Source organism: Taudactylus pleione, unplaced genomic scaffold, assembly GCF_031769625.1.
Source record: "Taudactylus pleione unplaced genomic scaffold, aTauple2 ptg001314l, whole genome shotgun sequence".
Classification (NCBI taxonomy): Eukaryota; Metazoa; Chordata; class Amphibia; order Anura; family Myobatrachidae; genus Taudactylus; species Taudactylus pleione.
The window spans coordinates 1,286,417-1,301,258 of record NW_028285714.1 but is presented as its reverse complement, the minus strand read 5'-3'; the positions used below and the strand labels follow the sequence as shown (position 1 = coordinate 1,301,258).

The window sequence follows — 14,842 nt, the reverse complement described above, 5'->3', positions numbered from 1 at the left end:
AAGGAACGGCTAAGGTCTTTCCCTATGTTCATGACTAGTGGTTCAGCTTCACATGACGATGGAAGCCCTCCTCCCGCTGAAAAAATCAAACGAGTTAAGCTGGCAAAAGCACAACGAAGAACTATGCGTTCTAAGAAGATATCACAAATCCCCAAGGAGAGTCCAAGTGTGGTGGCGGTTGCGATGCCTGACCTTCCCAGCACTGGACGGGAAGAGGTGGCTCTTTCCACCATTTGCACGCCCCCTGCAAGTGCTGAAAGGAGCACCCACAGTCCACTTGCTGATATGCAAATTGATGATGTCACTGTTGAAGTACAACAGGATGAGGATACTGGTGTAGCTGGCAGTGAGGAGGAAGTTGGCGAGGAGGATTCTGATGGTGATGTGGTTTGTTTAAATCAGGCTCCGGGGGAGACAGTTGTTGTCCGTGGGATGAAAAAGCCCATCACGGTCATGCCTGGGCAGAAGACCAAACATTCCACCTCTTTGGTCTGGCAATATTTCTATCCAAATGCGGACAACAACTGTCTTGCCATATGTACCATATGTAAAGGTGAAATAAGAAGGGGTAGGGACGTTAACCACTTTGGAACATCCTCCCTTTTACGGCACCTCCAGCGTGTTCATAAAAAGTTACTGTCAAGTTCAGAAACTTTGGCTAAGACCGTAAGCAGTCCAGGGACACCTAAATCCCTTTTTCCTGTTTTATCCAAGGAATCGGTGGATGAGGAGGATGAGGACGACATCTTGCCTCCGTAGAGCCAGTTTGTGCAGGGACACATTAATTGCCAGCTTGTTTTGTGGGGGCCCAAACGAACCAATCATTTCAGCCACAGTCATGTGGCAGACCCTGGCGCTGAAATGATTGGTTTGTTAAAGTGTGCATGTCCTATTTATACAACATAAGGGTGGGTGGGAGGGCCCAAGGACAATTCCATCTTGCACCTCTTTTTTTCTTTGCAGTATGTACTGTTTGGGGCCTAGTTTTTCAAACTGCCATCCTGTCTGCCACTGCAGTGTCACTCCTAGATGGGCCACGAGTTTGTGCCGCCCACTCGTGTCGCTTAGCATAGTCATCCAGCTACCTCGGTGCAATCTTTTTGGCCATACAAACAATATTGTGAGGTGTTCAGAATAGACTGGAAATGAGTGGAAATGAAGGTTATTGAGGTTAATAATTGCATAGGAGCAGAAAATCTCACAAATTCTGATTTAAGCTTTTTTATGCTTTTTTTAAAAAAAATACAGATCCAAAACACAAAACCCAGAACCCAAAACACGGAAGGTTGGTTTTGGCAAAACTAATCCAGATCCAAAACACGAAGAAAGATCCAGATCCAAAACCAAAACACAAAACACGAAGAGTGGCCGGTGCACACCCCTAATATGGACCAAAAACAAACCCATGCCTGATAATGATACCATATGACCTTAGAAGACTCTTTTTATCCTGGAAGTAATAGTAATTCAGTTGTCCTGTTCAAGGATCCTCATGCCTCAGTTATGTCACAACTTCTTCCTAAATGACAGACTGATTATTGGTTCAGTCCACAAAATTATATATTTTGTAAATTTAAGGCCTAAAGAGTCTTCTTAACGTAAAAGTCATTATTAGGCTTGATGACTATGAAGACAGGGAAATAGAGATTATGAATGTATTGCTTAGCTTCTGCTGGTTTTATTTGTTAAAGTATCATGATATTAGGACACCTACAACACTGACTAGCTTCCCCGATTGCCAGCTCTTATCATCCAGGAGCTATAAAGCAACTTGGAGTTAACAAAGGCATCCTTCCTAATACATTAGGTGCATACTGTAGGTTTCCAAGCACCAGGACACAGGACAGGAGTAACTGGATAGCTTGTAGAGTGTATCTATTATCTGTATTTTAAAAAAGTTCAGTGTTATTAAAACTAGTTTGTTGTTTCTGTGTATAAAGACCATCTCCTTCAGTAGTGTCATTTGCAGATGTCAAATTCTGCAAACGATGCTGATATTGGGCAGAAAAATCACATAATTAGCCCACATTCAACCTAATACTTACATGACCACTAAACTAATGGCAGAATTTACCAAACTTTTGAATCGTCTTCACTTATTCCATACACAAATACTTGATTAAAAAAATATAATTTTATTAAGACAAAAGATTTCAATGCAGAATGGGGTTTCAAGATGTGCTGTTCAAGCTCTTTTGAAGAAGCACAAAGAAACAGGCAACGTTGAGGAAAGTAGATGCAGTGGTTGGCCAAGACACATCATGCTTACTTCCCTTCAAAATTGAAAGATGTCCAGTAGTGCCATCAGCTCAGAACTGGCAAAAACCAGTGGGACCCAGGTACACCCATCTAAAAACAACTTCTTAAATCAAGTTGGCGTCTTCTTTACACCCGAATTCACAGTAACCGGTTGTCTGATCGACCTCAGTTAGATCGACAATACATACATCGACCACCATACATTAACTCCATTGAGGTCGACAGGTACTATAGGTCGACAAACTATAGATCGACCACACCTCTATATGACAAACACGAGATCGACACGGACATTAGATCGACACTACATATGATCGAAACATAGCATACCGACAATATGAAGATCAACAACACACATGATAGACATAATAAAATATCAAAACTAAATAGGTCTTCAGTTAATAGATCGACAAATAAATAAAGTGCACCAAAAAACGCACCTTCAGCAAGCACCTGCAATCAAAAATACACCTCCCCCATACTTGCAGATGCCGCGAGTTTCACGTGGAGTGGTGGGGTGATAAATGTAAGTACGTTTGTTATATGTATTATACCCTGATGATGGAGCATTAAAAGTGAGCTCCGAAACATTGGTGACAACCACCTGTGTTGATGTGACATTATTTACCTGAGTGCCGCTGTCTCTGGAATTGTGTATGGGCTAACCGACAGGGGAGTCCTAACAGAGGGCACCAGGATCATTTATATTCATATTGGGGTGCCGTTCAAAATTTGGATTTTATAATATTTATATATATATATATATATATATATATATAATATAAATATATACATACAAACACAAACACACACTTTCTCGTTTACTATATAGTTAAATATATGGATAAATATATAATATATATATATATATTTGTCACAACATAATGTCTATATCAACATTCTAAATGTCGACATTCAGACCATGTCGACATTTTCAGTGTTATCTTTCTGAATGGCAACATTTTGTATTATTCACATGTTAATATAGTAATGTTGAATTTAGGACCCCGGGAATGGCGAGCAGTTCTTCTGTTCCTTTCCCTTCTTCTTATTTGCTCTAATGTCATGGAATTTGCAGTCACACTCATCTATAAATATTATTAATCTGGCCCTACTAGCCATTGCTTAACTTGCGGTTTGTCAATGAGAACATTGGTGCTCTGATGTCATCAAGGGACTTTAAAATCAAACTTCTCTTATGGAAAATACATTTAGGTCCAGGACAGGTTCAGGAAAGCCCATCCTGATTATGACATAGTTAATGAGAGGTTCAGAAACAACGATTCTGCTTGGTCCTGCAGAAAAATAGAACTTATAATAGGCATTTTGAATACCTCACTACAGTCCTATTAAGTTTTGATTTAAAATAACAAATACACCCTAATGCTTGCAAGACCTTTCTTTTAAATTAACTGAACAATGTTTGCCAAATTTTCAATGACCTATAGAAATGCAAAGAACAGAAACTTAAAGCTACAGTCATAGTGCAGGACAAAACCTAACTAGGGTCCCATGAAAACCATGAATGCAGTGTATGCCTGGTCAGTGTTCTTTTCAATGCATAGTCTCCCAAAGACAGTAGCAATATTGGCTTTCTACATGGTTGGGTACGGAATGCCAGTGCTCAGTGTCCAGGTGGTCAGAATCCAGATGCCGGCATCCCGACAGAGTTAGGATACCGACACCTGTAAGCAGGGCCGCCATCAGTGTGGGACTGCCGGGCTTATAGTCCCGGGCCCGAAGAGAGAGGGGCCCAGATGTCAGCGGTGTAGATTAATTATTAATATACTGGCAGCCAGGGAGAAGAAAGCCTAAACCTAACCTCCCCACCTAGTGCCTAACCCTAACCTTCCCCCTAATCCCAGTACTTACCGTCGGGATGCTGGCGGCCGGGATGCTGGCATCGGGATTCTGACTGGTGTCGGGATACTGGTGCCGGCATTCTGAGTGCTGGCATCCCTACAGCCGGGATTTAAACTACATCCCTATAGACCTAGTAAAATCCATTCTCACATAAATCATACAAAAAATAAGTCAGTGAAGTGTCTTAAATAGATATTGTTGTCATTTATTGGTAATTCCCCTAGAATTTTATATAGAGAGGAATTAAGATTCTTTAGACAATAACTCATTAAGGTAGGGAAGATATATTTTCAACTCTAGGTGTGAAACATTGAAGTGTAAGAGCAGCCTCCCTACGTTTCAGGAAATCAGACAAATCATTATATGCAAATATTATATTTCCTAACACATCATCTCCCTGACTAAATGTAGTAAATAGGGAATAATAATGTTTCACAACTGGTGAAACTGTCTTTCAAACATATAAAAGCCCTCAGTACTGAATGAGACCAAGCACAGTCCAGAGATCCTTTGCATCTAATTGTATTCAGTCTGCTAAATTTTTCCAGACAACAATGTCAGGAGTGAAGGGACAACAGAAGAAATGCCCAGAGCCTTGCCCAGAGCCATGCCCACCACCACCCCAACAACAGTGCCAGGATCGTAAGTGTCTCATCTATTGGTCTTTTCCTTAGAAACTATACATATTATACTATAGCAGAGAGTAATGTTTTTGTTATATGTCTAGGTTATGCAACCAATATAGAGTAGATATGAGCGGATGGTTTACTCAGTTATGTATGGGTCTCAAAAACAGCATCATATCGGCTATCTGGCTCTCACATGTCAGCATAATATCGGCTATCTGGCTCTCACATATCAGCATCATATCGGCTATCTGGCTCTCACATATCAGCATCATATCGGCTATCTGGCTCTCAGATGTCAGCATCATATCGGCTATCTGGCTCTCACATATCAGCATCATATCGGCTATCTGGCTCTCACATGTCAGCATCATATCGGCTATCTGGCTCTCACATATCAGCATCATATCGGCTATCTGGCTCTCACATATCAGCATCATATCGGCTATCTGGCTCTCACATAGTATCATATCGGCTATCTGGCTCTCACATATCAGCATCATATCGGCTATCTGGCTCTCACATATCAGGATCATATCGGCTATCTGGCTCTCATGTTTTTTGAATGGCCAATAAGATAAATCCAAACTAATCCGAACAAGCGCTAATTTGGCAAAACCGAGCCACTCATCTCAAATATATAGAGTATTATTCCAGACTTCTTACAATGAGAATGGTAGGTTTGCTTCTGTGCTACCATAGGCTGTAATTTGTGTCATTATATACTGCTTTTGTCAAGTCATACAGTACTTGATGTAGCTCAATTGAAAATATGTAAAAAGTAATAATGATGAAAGAGGAAAGAACTTTAGCAGATAAAAATAACCTAGGTTATTGTAAGGCTACGGTTCATTTCAATATTGTGGCTTAGATATAACAAATTTCCAAGTATACACATATGGAAATATGCAACATGGTACCGTGAGATTTAGTTTAGAAAATACAGCACTGTCCGGCACCCAGTTAAGAAGATCTGTTTTGTCTTTTAGGGTTACATTTACTACTATGTTGCTTTTGGACTGTCTTGTCTATGGCATCCAACTTAAACTCCATCATGTGTTACATACTCTACAGGCCTTAGCTCTGTGAGTGCAGGGACAAACCACCAGCTACAGATGTGTGTCCTCATACACTATTGCAGCAGTCTCGTCAAACAGTCCTTCTCGGCGCGCCAAGTCTTGTGCGACTCGGCTTTAGCCGATTGCCTTTTTCACTCTTGATTAATTTGATATGTGACACGTGTGCAACTAAATACGTTTTGGGGGAAGAAGTTGCCAAAAAGACACTACAGCGCTCGGCACAGCTTACTAGCGCCAGGTGACTTGTGCAGCATGGTATATTGAGTCTATGTGTAGACATCTGTAGTTCAATCAGGCTACAGGTAACTATGTGATGAATGTGGAGAGACATATAGGGCCAAATGTAATAGGGTGAGAGTTTAGAAAAGTGAGAGTTTCTGACACTTTTTAAACTTTGCCAATGTAATAGAGTCCAAAAACAAAGTAACAGAGCGAACTCACATGTTTTTTTAGACTTAAAAAACTCTCAAGATTTAAAATCTCATTCAGATGTTTTCCCATTTTGAAGATAAAACTCACCCAATGTGAGAGTTTACTGCTAATCTCTCACATTTTCTTAACTCTCACCCTATTACATTTGGCCCATAGTGTATAGCAGGGCCATAGTGAAGAGTGTGTGAGTGGTGCTGTCGTCCCGGTGCGTTGCTGCCCCATGGCCCCAGCATCAGACTAGCAAGGTGCCATGGCCATTAGCACTGCTGCAGTGCTGCTCAGAGCGTCCTTTGGGTGTCCGGGCAGCTCCAGGTCTGTTGAGAGCTGGCCACACCTCCGTTAGAAAAACAATAGAAAAAGTATTTACGGCACTGGACAGTGTACAGGGGGGCGCCGTGATCCCCTCAGTAAGGGGTAAAAGTGTGATCACAGGCAGAGGAGACAGTAGCCTCCCTGGCCCCACTGCAGCTCAGCACACAGCAGTGTGTGCTGAGCTGGGGAGAGAGGCTGCTGCTGCTGATAGGTAAGAGGTGGGGGGGAGCGGCAGGGTCGCTGAGAGAGTCGCGGGGCCCCAATAAAGAGGGGACGTGGCCTAATTGCGGGAGGCGTGGCCATGCCCCCTCGAAGAAAAAAGAAAACATACTTATGCAGCTGCGAGCTGGGGAGGGGGCGCTGTGAGCCCCTCAGCCATGCACAAAGCCAGGGGGGTTGCGATCAGTGTGATCGCTTTCCCCCTCAGGCATAGGAGATTGCTCGCGGCTGCTAAGCAGCAGCCACAGCAATCTCCCACTGCATCACTGGGCTGCTGCGAGATAGTGAGGAGGGGGGTGGCGGCGCCGGACCCGGGCCACAGACGGGCCCCTCTGGAAGCCCGGGCCTGGGTAAATTGTACCCGCTCCCCCCCCTCACGGCACCCCTTGGGAGTGGCAGTAGACCTTGGACCCTGCAGGGCCCCAACAACAAGCCGGGGACCAGGTAATTAGTACCCACCTACCCCCCCTTTCGGCGGCCCTGGGCAGTCCCACACTTCCTACTGCTGACAGTCCTGCCCTTCATATGATGTCATGTGTTTGGTGGGCGGGGCCAGCACATGGTGCTAGGGAGCCCTGCTTTGGTGTATATAGTGCTTTTCTGATGCATGTAATACACAACTATAGACTTTCTGCCATGCTCATTGGACACAGATCTGTGATGTCACTACATGATGCATTTGCCTCACCAGAAATGCTGTTCACTATATTGGACACTATATTGGACATCAATAAAAGTTAGAAAAGAGATGAGTAACTAAAGCCTGAAAGTTACCCTAGTATACTATCCTCCGAGTGGGATGTAGTTATCAGACCAGCAGATGCTGGAAGTCCGACACGGGACTTAAAATAGGTGACGAAATACGGGGCATCTTAGCAGTTAGCCGCAGGGGTGGGGGGGGGGGGCGATAGATTTAGGTAGCATAACGGGTTAGCGTTTGGTTTTGAGGAGGAAGGTTAAGGATAGGCATCCCTAGGGGGGAAGGTTAGGGATAGGGTTAGGCACCACTGTGGGGGGTTAGGGATAGGCACTAAGGGGGAGGGTTAGGGATAGGCACTAAGGGGGAGGGTTAATTTTAGGCACAAAGGGGGGAGACTTAGGGGACGGTTAGTGTTAGGCTACAAGAAGGGAGGGTTAGGGGGAGAAGGGGGAGGGTAAGTATACTTACCCGACCCCTATCGGGGTACCAACCATCGGGATGCTGCAGTCGGTATTTTGACAGGAGGCATCCCGACTACCAGCATTACATACCGATTCCCTCTGAATAAGAGCAGCCTACATTTCTCTTTCATTAAAGCATAATCCACTCCAGAGCATGAAATGATATTTGCTGTTTTTGTTTCAGCTTGCAAGCCAGAGCCAGTGTGTCCTCAGCCAAAATGTCCTCCTCAGAAATGTCTTCCTCCACAAGGTAAAACAGGATCTAACATTTTCAAAATGCTATTTATATTTTATTTAAAAATATATATATTTTTTTTATAGAAATTAATTTCACCCCAGTTAAGTGTATGTTTATTATGCATTACAGCATTTTCCTTTTTATGCTCCTATGCTTTTTAAAACTTGTTGATTTAATTTGCACATTACTAGAAATAGTTAAGAAATAAGTACAGCCAGGGCCGTAGCTAGGGTAGTGCGGCCGGTGCCATCGCACAGGGCACCACAGGTCAGGGGGCGCTGGTTGGGCCTGTCAAATTTCTTTTTATTATCTTTCTTGCTTGTAGCTTCCTCTTATTTCATCCCCAGCATCTCCTGGCCTCCCCTATCTCTTCACTGGCCCTTCCGCATGAAACCATGGCCCTTTTTTGGGTCCATTATGTCCCTTTGAAAAATGAGGGGGGCCCCAATGCTCTTTCTGGCACAGGGCATCAAAACGTCTAGTTACGGCTCTGAGTACAGCACCCATTGGGGGACATTTTATAAAGCTGGTGTACATACAATGTAAGATTGGTGCTTTAACCCATATGTAGAACTTAGCATATGATGGTTGCTTCAGATGCAATACCTTTTTTATATAGTTTCCTGTGCACCATGTTTACAGTCGGACACAAACATATATATATATTTATATATACACAAGATAGATAGACAGACATCCACACTGGCACACATGCTATTGTATTTTAGTTTGTAATTGCACACAGTTATAAGACTTTAATTCCAGTTAAGTTCATTTTTATTGTGTATTTTGTTTAGAACAACATTTAGTACATAGGGATTTCCCACCAGTAGTAACCATCAAGATGCATGTGCAGTGCGTATTGGACACATGCTCAGATTGAAAACATTGGGCGTTTGCAACTGATGTTTTAATTCCGTCCACCTCTGAATCATGCCCAGTAACATGTACAGTATCATTGTAATGGTAGCCATGTTTACCACATAAATAAGTAGTATGGATGATTAAAAAAAAAATTGCAATGAGGAAGCAAATAAAAATATTACCAGTGTGTTTTTTGTAGTTTTACTACTATAGTTATTATTTCTTGTTCAGAAGCCATCCAATATATTTTTATAATCTGTTGGTGAATTTGTCATTACCAACTCTTGGGGTAAGGAATTTCACAGCTTTACCGTCCTTGTTCCATTAGCAAATGATGACCCCTTGTCTTTTGCATGGGCCTTCTTACAAGATTTTAGTTAGACAAATCTGTGTATTGATTGGCCTGGAATTTATTTATACATTATTAATAAGGTTGCCTCTAAGGTACTAATTTTCTAATATAGATAAACCTACTGTATGTTTTCTAACCTCTTATGGTCAAATGCATGACGTGTACAACTCTAATACTACTTATGCATTGTTGCATAACAACCATTGATGGCCACACTGACCTGGCTTACAATTTTCGGCTGCAACTACAGTAGACTGGCACATTATATATCTGCCAATGCCACAAATGTTCCGGCTTGTCCCTTACAATGTGTTTCTTTTATTTCCTGTAGAGCAGTGTAAGCCAGCTCCACAATGTCAGCAGAAGCATCACTAAAAATGAGTGAAGAAAATAATAATGGAAAACCTCAAGACAACTTTACAAGGATCATTATAGAAGTTGTTATACTATTTACCAATTGTACTTAGTGAATGAACTATTGGTTAAACAAGGTGATGGAGTAAATATAAAAAATAAAATTGAGAAAAAAAAACATACTTTTCTGGTTTATTGTTTTAAAGCCAATGACCATATCTACACCATGATACACAATAACCATGTTTTTCTCTGAATACAGCAAAACTACGTGTAACAAACATTAGGTAACATCAGGCAGCTATAATCTCATTAGGTTACATAGGAAAAGTATCTAATCAATACAGGGAAGAAAATCTTAATTGAAATCACTGGATAAAATGACTTCCATGGTGTGAATGGCCATGACTGGCTTCTAATAAAAATAAATAAGCCTTCACATTGCTCAGGGAACAGTAATGACTAGGACAATTGGACAACCTGCATCTGTAATGGTGTGAGGAGACACATTTCTAATTACGGAATGTAGTTACCATCTCAGCGACCGGGTTGCTGGAGCTCAGAACACCGGTGCTGTAATCCCAAAAGCAGTCGGAATCCCGGCTCCAGTATTCTGACCGTCGGCATCCCAATGGTAAGTATAGGGTTAGGGGGTGGGTTAGGTTTAGGGTTAGGGTTTAGTGATAGATATGAAGGGGAGGGTTAGGGTTTGGTTGTGGGAAAAGTGGGTTAGGGTTAGGGTACTTACTGTATGTTCAGGCACCGGGATTCTGACTGTTGGGATTCCGCTTGTCGATATTCTGACTGCCGACTGCCCGCATCCCGTACCCAACCCCTAATTACTACTGCTGTCCTAAATATAGGGAGAAATCATACATTCAAATCCTAAATTGATGATTATTTTCAGGGGCTTCACAAGTGGGCCATGTCTCCGTAGATGACTTTTGCCAAGAATCCTTTCATTATATTAAGAGATATGAATACAACAGTTGTTCAAGCAATGCAAACAGCAAGTCATTCTATTATAAAGGGAAAATATGTAGGACACTAAGGGGTCTATGTAGTAATCCTTGGAAAGAGTTAAGATGGATGGAGATAAAGAAGTACCAACTAATCAGCTCCTAACTGTCACGTAATAGGCTGTGTTTAAATAATTAGAGGTAGGAGCTGAGAAGTTGGTACTTCATCTCTCTCCACTTTATATCTCTCCAAGGCTTAGTACCAGGGGCGGATTGGGCATTACATTTTGCGGGGAAAATTCCAGTGGGCCGATTGGTTGTGGGGCCGCTTGTTACTTGAGGCCCCGCCCCCCGATTCGCGTCACTCAGCCGTCTCCTGTGTGTTTTACACAAGGAGCCCGGCTGCCTATCAGTACTGCCTCGCGAGAAGAGAGGCCAGCGGCCAGCAGCCTATGAAAGCCCCACAAAGTGTATAGTCAGCGTCAACAAGGAGGAGTGAGATGAAGTGGCGCGGGACCGCGGGTGACGGCGTGGCTGCAGTGAGGGTAAGTTGCGGCGGGGATGGTGGGCCGGTCAGAGCAGTCTGTCAGCCTGATCACATCCTCTCCACTCTCCCCTCCCCAGGCTGTGAAGTGTCTTGTTTAAGTTTCATTTCACAGCCTGGGGAGGGGGCAGAGTGGAGAGGAGACAATCGGGTTTGGCTGCAGTCTAGGGGGTGATAATCTGTCTGTGGAGGAGGGGGGGTCTGATATACTCGGGGTGGAGATGATGATCTGTCTGTGGGGAGGGGGGACTGCTGTATTAGGGGCGGGGGAGATGATGATCTGTCTGGGGGAGGGGGGGGTCTGCTATACTAAGGGCGCGGGAGATGATCTGTCTGTGGGAAGGGGGGTCTGCTATACTAGAGGAGGGGGAGATGATCTGTCTGGGTGAGGGGGGTCTGCTATACTAAGGGCTGGGGAGATGATCTGTGTGGGGATAGGGGTCTGCTAACTTAGGGGTGGGGGAGATGATCTGTCTGGACGAGTGGGAGTCTGCTATACTAAGGGCGGGGGAGATGATGATCTGTCTGGGGATGGGGGTCTGCTACATTAGGGGTGGGGGAGATGATCTGTCTGGGGAGGGGGAGTCTGCTATACTAAGGGCGGGGGAAATGATGATCTGTCTGTGGAGACAAGGGGGTTTGATCTGTCTGTGGGGAGGGGGGTATTCTGTGCTATGGGGAGATGATCTGTGTGTGAGAAAGAAGGGCTATTCTGTGCTAGGGCAGGAGGACGCCACTGAGGAGACGCAGGATGATGGTGCTCGGGAGACGAAGGAGGATGGCACTGTGGGTGGATGGTGCCGGAGAGAATTGGGGGTGGCACTGGAGAGGCGCAGGGTGATAGCGCTGAATAAACACACGAGAGGGGATAGGTTGGAGACACATCAAGGCGGTGGTGCTGGAAACACACATATAGGATGGTAGGAACGCTGATACTATTAGAAGAAAACACTGGGGCACAGTAGTCTTCAGTAAGACAACAATTCAAATGAAACCATATTCTGATGTAAATGGAGCCAAAGGAGCAAATATATTTTATTAATATAAAATTGTTTGATATGGGAAACCCACATTTATTATCTGGTTGAACCTCTGTTGCATGATAATAACATTGGTTTTATTGGGACACATACAGACGGCTTCCAGACCATGGGATCTCGTGCATGAATAGCATATACCAACTCAAGACACTGCCTGTCCAGGGAGGATCAATTGCTTCAGAGATTCCCCGTTGCAGAGAAATCATATAGATAAGAAAATACTCATTCACATGCTTGATGTTCTTTGTCACTAGAGAGAGGGACTGTGGGCCTCAGCTCCTGGAGCGGTAGGCATGCCCCCAGTATGACTATGACTGAAACAGGGGGAGTGGCTTGTGGGCATGGTGTTTCACATTAGGCCACACCCCTTTTCACGAGGCCACACCCAATTTTTCGGCGCGTGCCTTCGGCGCGCACAGCGAGGGCCGCTTTCACAGATTTTTCCAGGGCCACTTTCAATTCCCAATCCGCCCCTGATTAGTACATAGACCACTCTGGGGTCTATTCACTAAGCCTGGGAGAGAGATGAAATGGAGAAAGATAAGTCCCAGCCAATCAGCTCCTGTCAGTTTACAGGCTGTGTTTGAAAAATGACAGTTAGTAGCTGATTGGCTGGGGTTTAAATTAATTAAAAAACAATTCATTGGTGCAGCCCTGGGCTGAATAATTAATAATAATTGAATTAAAAAAGTAAAAAACAATTAATTGGGTGCAGCCCGGGCTGAATAATTAATACAAAGAAATTCATTTGTGCAGCCCCTGGCTGTAAAATTGATAATAAATTAATTAAAAAACAATTTATTGGGTGCAGCCCCTGGCTGTAAAATTGCTAAATTAATTTAAAAACATTTCATTGGGTGCAGCCCCTGGCTGAATATTTAATAAAAAGAAATTCATTAGTACAGCCCCTGGCTGTAAAATTTATAACACATTAATTTAAAAATAAATCATTGGTTCCTAAACCAACCATAACATTAATTTAAAATGTCAGGCAGCAATGCCCAAATCAGCACATAATGGAATGGAAAAAGGTGCAAGATGCAATAGTCCTTAGGTCCCTCCCACCCACCCTTATGTTGTATACGAAACAGGACAGTTTAACAAAAAAATCATTTCAGCGACAAGGACTGCAAATTGTGGCTGATATGATAGGTTTGTTTGGACCCCCATAAAACAAGCTGCCAATGTGCATTGGACATGGAAAAAAAATTATCCCATACACAAACTGGCTTTACATTATAAGTTGTCATCATCCTTGTCCTCGTCATCCCCATCAGTGTGTACATCCTCTTCTTCACACAATATTAATTTGTCCCCGCTGGATTCCATCATAGGCGCCTCTGTAATTTTTTGATGTAATTGTTGGTAGAGGTCTTCCTCGTGGAATTTGTAATTCATTTTAATGAACATCATCTTTTCAACATTTTGAGGAAGTAACCTCCTACGCCGATCACTGACAAAGTTGCCAGCTGCACTAAAAACTCGTTCGAAGTACACACTGGAGGGTGGACAACTTAAGTAATGCAAGGCCAGTTTGTGTATGGGACTCCAAATTGCCTCTTTTTCCTGCCAGGACTGTCTGACATGCCTATTAGGATGTTATCTCTGAAATAGTCCTCCACCATTCTGTGAATGGAGACTGTATCACACTTAGTTACGGTAGAAGACATGTTACTAGTAGGCAGTTCTCTCAGGCCCAACCAGATGTCATTTTTTGGAGAATGATCTGCATGACCAGCAGGAATTCTGTAATTAAAATTTAGTTTTTTCCTGGCAGCTGCAGAAAGGAGGAGATGATGGCATTTCACGTGCGGCTGCAGCTGACAATTTTTTTACCAACAGCTCTTTGCACAGTTTTAGATTTGGGTCTGTTGGAAAAATACTCACAAGGTAGGACTTAAACCTAGGATCCAGAATTGTCGCCAAAATATATTTTTCAGATTTCAATAGATTGACGACTCTTGGATCCTGGTGAAGTGAATCAGGGGCTCAATCCACCAGTCTGACATACTTTGCGTAATCACTCCGTTTCACCTTCTCCTTCAGTTTCTCCAGCTGTTTTTGCAAAAGTCTGATGAGGGGAATGACCTGACTCAAGCTGGCAGTGTCTCAACTAACTTCACATGTGGCAAGTTCAAAGGGTTTGAGAACCTTGCACAACACGGAAATTATTCTCCAATGCACTTGAGTAAGGTGTATTCCCCCTCCACGGCCTATATCATAATCCATTGTATAACCCTGGATGGCCTTTTGCTGAAGCATATAGAGGGTAGAATTCCACTGAGTTACTACCTTTTGCTTCATCTGATGGAAGGGCAAATTTAACAGTACCTGTTGGTCATGCAATCTTCGACAAGCGGTCGCCGAATGTCTAAAATGTCCGGATATTTTTTGGGCCACCGACAGCATCTCCTGCACGACCATGTCAGTTTTTAAAAAACGTTCCACCACCAAATTAATTGTGTGAGCAAAACATAGGACGTGTTGGAATTCACCCACATGTAATGCTCTCACAATATTGGTGGCATTGTCCGAAATCA

The 14,842-nt window shown here is 43.3% G+C and overlaps 1 long non-coding RNA gene across 1 annotated transcript; it reads left to right on the top strand.

Annotated features, from left to right (window-relative positions):
- Nucleotides 1-4,611: 4,611 nt before the first annotated feature.
- LOC148443196 (uncharacterized) lies at nt 4,612-9,902 on the top strand. Its single transcript, XR_015875725.1, has 3 exons — nt 4,612-4,764; nt 8,136-8,201; nt 9,737-9,902. It is a non-coding gene; the product is annotated as an uncharacterized LOC148443196 (long non-coding RNA).
- Nucleotides 9,903-14,842: the final 4,940 nt, after the last annotated feature.